This window comes from Phacochoerus africanus, chromosome 1 (assembly GCF_016906955.1).
Source record: "Phacochoerus africanus isolate WHEZ1 chromosome 1, ROS_Pafr_v1, whole genome shotgun sequence".
Lineage (NCBI taxonomy): Eukaryota > Metazoa > Chordata > Mammalia > Artiodactyla > Suidae > Phacochoerus > Phacochoerus africanus.
The window spans coordinates 275457262-275463791 of NC_062544.1; positions in this window are offsets into that span (position 1 = coordinate 275457262).

Below are 6530 nucleotides of genomic sequence, written 5' to 3' on the forward strand. Positions count from 1 at the left end.
GGCTCAACAGAAATGAATCTGACTGGTATCCATGAGGACACAGGTTCAATCCCTGGCCTCGCTCCATGGGTTAAGGATCTGGCGTTGCTGTGAGCTGTGGTGTAGGTCACAGATGCAGCTCGGATCTGGTGTGGCTGTGGAACAGGCTGGCATCTGCAGCTCTGATTCGACCCCTAGCCTGAGGACCTCCATATGCCTTGGGTGCGGCCCTACAAAGACAAAAACAAAAAACAAAAAACAAAGACAAAAATCAACCCCAAACCCACCACGATGTCGCTCCTACTTGCTACTGCCATAATCTTTATCTTGAAGTTCTCTGTCCTCAGGGAACGGATTACAGTTGCTTGGCCTGGGACCCATTTATCTCCTGCTTCCCTTGAAGCAATTGCACCAGGCCAGGGATGGAACCCACAGCTCTGCAGCAAGCCCACCTATGGCATTCAGATTCTTTCTTTTTTTTTTTTTTTGTCTTTTTAGGGCTGTACTTGAAGTGTATGGAAGTTCCCAGGCTAGGGGTCGAATCAGAGCTGCAGCTGCCGGCCAACACCACAGGCACAGCAACGCAGAATCCGAGCCTTGTCTGTGACTTACACCATAGCTCACGGCAATACTGCATCCTCAACCCACTGAGCAAGGCCAGGGATAACCCATCATCCTCATGGATACTAGTAGGGTTTGTTGTTACCACTGAGCCACAACGGGAGCTCCATTTTTTTTTTTTTTTTAAGATTCTTAACCTACTGTGCCATGGTGGAAACTCCTGAGTTTCTTAAACTCTTAAACCTCCTACCCCACTTTGAGATAATAAAAGTGATCAGAGTACAAAGAGAAAGGAATTGGTGTAAGGAGATTGGTAATGAGAAGGTGGCTATCTTTTTCGGGCTTCCCCCCTTACCACTTCCCCTCATTTCACTTCACTTATGGGAAGTGAAATGAGAGGTGGAAGAATGCTACATTTAACCCAGGGGGTGGCAGACTTTTGCCCGAAGGCCAAATCTGGTCACCATCAATTATAAATAAAGTTTTATTGAGACACAGCCATGCTGATTGGCTTATGGATTGTCTCTATTGTCCATATATTGTGATTCAAGTTACAGTGCAGACTTGAACAGTTACAACAGAGACCTGGAGACCACAAGCCTAAAATACACCACCCATCTGTCTTCAGAAAAATTCTGCTGACCTGGAGAGTTCCCGTCATGGCTCAGTGTTTAATGAACCAGACTAGCATCCATGAGGACGTGAGTTCCATCCCTGGCCTTGCTCAGTGGGTAAGGATCTGGCATTGCCGTTAGCTGCAGTGTAGGTTGCAGACACAGTTTAGATCTGGAGTTGCTGTGGCTGTGACTGTGGTCAGCAGCCACAGCTCTGATTGGACCCCTAGTCTGGGAACCTCCATATGCAGCAAGTACAGCCCTAAATAGACCAAAAAAAAAAAAAAAAAGGGAAGAAGAATTTTGCTGATGATTAGATTGCTACTCTAATCTCAGGCTTCATGAGGAAGATTTCAGGGATCACTGGAGAGTGTTAAAATGTGTTCTCTGGTGGCAGGGGACAGGGATAAACCATGTCTGGTGGCAGAACAAGCGCTGTGACACCTGGATCCAGGGTGGGGAGGGTAACTAACTCTGTTTCCTGAGGACGGCTCAGGATCGAGTGGAAAAGCAGTAGTGTGGTTAGTGTGGTTAATTCGGGCCTTTTTAGAGAAGCCACCTGGAGACCTCGGCAGAAAGAGGCTAGAATTGACCAGATATTGCATAACCAGGGATTAAAGAAGGTTTTGCAAGAGACCACGTAGAGTATGTACCTCTTTTATGGTCGAAGGAACAGGGAGAGAAAAGGATCCAGAAAAGAATCTTAAAGAGCCCACCAAAGCATCCTTGAAAGAAGGCCAGCACTAACCATCTGTCAGCCTGGAGACTCAGGCCCGATAAAACCATCTGCCAAATTAGAGCTGATCTAGACCCTTCTCTCCCACTTTCCCACTCTTGCTCCGTGCTGGTGGTGCCACACCAACAGCTGGCAAGCTGGGAGGACGTGAGCAGGGGGAGAGGAGGAGCAGAAGCTTCCAGACAACAAGCCGTGGAAGGGAGAAGCTTTAACACTGTCAAGGGGAGTGTCCTGACATTCTAACTAATAAATTGAAACTGTGACTTAATTTGACTCATTTAGTCCCTAGAAATGCGTAGAAATGCTATAGTACCTGCGAGTGTTAGATCCAGGCTCATGAGAAGATTACTTTTCCACCGAAGAGAGCTTAAGGGGATGAGGAGAAAAACAGAGCTACGGGTTTTGTTTTGTTTTGTTTTTTTCTTTTTAGGGCCAAAGGTGTGACATGTGGAAGTTCCCAGGCTAGGGATTGAATTGGAGCTACAGCTGCCGGCCTATGCCACAGCCACAGCAATGCCACATTTGAGCCTTGTCTGCAACTTATACCACAGCTCAAGGCAACGCTAGATCTTTAACCCATTGAACGGGGCCAGGGATTGAACCCGAATCCTAATGGATACTAGTCCATGGATACTAGTCAGGTTCTTTTCTGCTGAACCACAATGGGAACTCCCAGCGCTAAATTTGTTTGTTTGTTTTTTGGTCCTTTTAGGGCTGCACTCATGGCATATGGAGGTTCCTAGGCTAGGGGTTGAATCAGAGCTGTAGCTACTGGCCTACACCTCAGCCACAGCAATGCAGGATCCGAGACGTGTCTTCGACCTAAACCACAGCTCACAGCAGCACCAGATCCTTAACCCACTGAGTGAGGCCAGGGATCGCACCTGTGTCCTAATGGATACTGGTCAGATTTGTTTCCACTGCACCACGACGGGAACTCCTCCAGTAACCAATTTTTATGGAAAGCTCACATATGCCAGACACCAACCATGCCAAGCACTTCTCATGTGTGAGCACATATCATCCTTCCATCAGTTCTCTACTGTTAAGTTAGATTTATGGATAGGGAACCAAGACAAAGGGAGGATAAGATGTGGTCCGCAGCCTCACAGCTAGTAAGTAGCAGTGAGGAGATTCAAACTCAGACAGCCTGGAGCCAACCTGAGCTCTCAATCACTAGGTCATGCTCTTTTGTAGCACAGCAACCCAAGAGCTGGTTCTCTAAAGGTCTGTTATTTGCTGCGAGGTCTTTCCTTTTCCCAGAACCACACAGTCAAGTCTATTTCGGTTGTCCTGTCAAGGCCTGCCACAGATGCTATGGCATCCTAGCTGGTCAGAGACATGTCAGGCCTCATTGGATCATTTGGAGGCCAAGTGCTAGAGGGCAGAGTGGCTGGTACCACAGCCTGGACCAGCTCTGGAACTTCTTGATCACCAAGCTGAGAATTGAGCCAACCATGGAATCAGATGGAGTCAGATGGCTTACCCCCTGGATTATACTAGCCTAAAGTCCACAAATATGGCACCCAATTCCTAGGTACAGCACACACTCCATTTTGGAGAGAGAGACCCCCATGCCCTTCATCCTTGGACCCTTTCCCCCACCCCTTCCCCAAATCTGCTGCCTCAAAGGTAATGTAGTTTTTTTTTAATTGTAAATAAATCACTTTAATTCTTTGACTCTTAATATAGGAGATAATTATATTTTTTATTATTATTTTAATATTTTTATTTTTATTTATTTTAAAAGCCATTTTTATTTTTTCCATCGTAGTTGGAAGGCAATGTAGTTTTGTGAGACTGATCTTCCATCTTTTTTTTTTTTTTTTGTCTTTTTAGGGCTGCACCACCGGCCTATGGAAGTTCCCAGGCTAGGGGTCGAATCAGAGCTGTAGCTGCCAGGCTACACCCTAGCCACAGTAACTCGAGATCTGAGCTGTGTCTTCGATGTACACCACAGCTCATGGCAAGGCCGGATCCTTAACCCACTGAGTGAGGCCAGGGATTGAACCCACGTCCTCATGGATGCTAGTTGGGTTCGTTAACTGCTGAGCCATGACGGGAACTCCCGATCATCCATTCTTTGATGTGATTTACTGATTCCAGTCATCCTGGGTGTGTGCTACTTCAGTTCCCGGGATTCTGTCGACTTGACATCCTTTGGATGATTGAGGTGCTGCAGACCAAACTGTGGCACAGGGCCAGGGAAGTAACATAACACGGAGATAAGATAATAAAAGGTGTACTATTGCCCTTGTCAGGTAAAGGAAACATCTGCTTCTGGTGTTCTCTGGGTGTTGGGATAGAACAAACATGCTTTTGGCAAATCCATAGATACATACCAAATGCCAGGGTCTCTCTATGTTTGCTTTTGTCAAAAGAAACCTACTGTTGGAGTTCCCATTGTGACTCAGTGGGTTAAGGACTCAGCTGGTATCCGTGAGGATGCAGGTTTGATCCCTGGCCTCATTCAGTGGGTTAAGGATCTGGTGTTGCCGTAAGCTGTGGCGCAGATCGCAGATGTGGCGCAGATCGCAGATGTGGCTCAGATCTGGTGTTGCTGTGCGGGGTGTGGCACGGGCCAGTGCTATGGCTCCAATTTGACCTCTAGCCTGGGAATTTCCATATACCTCGGGTGTGGCTCAAGAAGAAGAAGAAGAGGAAGAAGAAGAAGAAGAAGCCTCCTGCTGGAAGAGCAGATGTAACTGATTAAGATTACAATAATCTACTGTCATTCCCCAAGATCCATCTGGTTTTCTTCACTGGCCAAACTACAGAGTTAAAAGGAGATGTGGTAGCAATCACCACCTCTGGGTCTTTCAGGGCTTTTAACCTCTGATATTCTCCTACAGATGTGATATCATTTATGATGTGCTATTTTATATATGGAGAGACCCATGAGTTTGCACTTGGCCATACCTATCATAATGGCCCTGACTTCATGCATTAGAGAGCCAATGTGGAGAATTGCTATTTGTCATGTTTATCAGTTCCAGTTACACCTTTGTAAGCTAAGGAAAGAAACACTGATGTGGGGTCTCTTTGAGCCTAATGAAGACAAACTAAAGTAAAAACTCAGTTGATTACCTTACTCCCATCAGCCTTCTTTCTGATTGGAAGACAAAGTGGCATTCTGGTTCTACATGGATTAGCATTAGTAATGAACTCAGTTTCCAATAATCCTCTGAAGATCTAGCTATTTCCCCCTCTTTGGTACACACTTATCCTGATTAAATGTAGTAACTGTCTTGAAGGAAGATCAGGCTGAGGATTTTTTTTCTTTCTTTCTTCTTTTATTTTTTTTAAACTACTACAGATATTTATTTATTTATGAAAGTATGGCTGATTTACAATGTTGTGCAAATTTCTGCTGTACAGCAAAGTGACCCAGTCACACAAACACAAACACACACACACATATATATATATACCTTCTTTTTTCCCATACTGTCTTCCATCATGTTCTACCCAAGAGATTGTATATAGTTCCCTGTACTGTGCAAGAGGACCGCATTGCTTATCCAGGATGACGGGGTTAAGGATTAAGGGTTAAGGATTTGGTGTTGCTGTGAGCTGTGAGGTAGGTCACAGATGCGGCTTGGATCTTGTGTTGCCGTGGCTGTGGTGTAGGCCTGCAGCTGTAGCTCTGATTCGACCCCTAGCCTGGGAACCTCCATATGCCTTGGGTGCGGCCCTAAAAAAACAACAAAAACACCAAAAAAAAAATTAAAAAAATCATAAAAAAGAATGATGAAATGAATCGTTTTATAATGAAAGAGATACACTTTAGTTACCAAAAACTTTAATTATCTTGACAATTCAATTCTAAGTAATATAAAGCATTTCCTAAAGGCACTAAAGCATTTAGGAAATACTTATACAAGAAAAATAATAAACCTGCTTATATTCACGGCACCATTTCCCTCACATTGAGCTACGTTATTATGAAGCCTTGAAAAGAGTCAGGGAGCTGGTTTTTAATGTAACCTTAGGCAGGTGAATTTGATTCTCTGAATCTTAGATTTCTAATCTGCCTCAGAATTGCTGTTAGTATCAAATAATTCAGATGTGTGAAAAATCAGTACAGAGCCCCAGGCAGCAAAGAGGCAGGTTTTATGTTTGTCTGAATTGGGCAGAGTCGAGATGGTCACACTGATTATACATGAATTTTACTTCTAGTATCTATACTACATTTCCTATGTGGTTGTTGACTTTCATATTTGAAAAAAAATAACAAATCTATTGGTGTATATCTTCCATTGCTTCATAACTGGTATCACGTGTGTATATATATACATTAGATAACTGACTATTGATATTAGCTAACATTTTGTGGGTGCAAACAGAAGTAGTGAACTCCTTTCAAATGCACGGTCACATGTGAGAGATGCAGGGAATCTATACGATCAAAAGGAAGGGCAGCATTCTTTTTTTTTTTTTTTCTTTGTCTTTTTGCTATTTCTTGGGCTGCTCCTGCGGCATATGGAGGTTCCCAGGCTAGGGGTCCAATCAGAGCTGTAGCCACCGGCCTATGCCAGAGCCACAGCAACTCGGGATCCGAGCCGCATCTGTAACCTACCCCACAGCTCACGGCAATACCGGATCGTTAACCCACTGAGCAAGGGCAGGGACCGAACCTG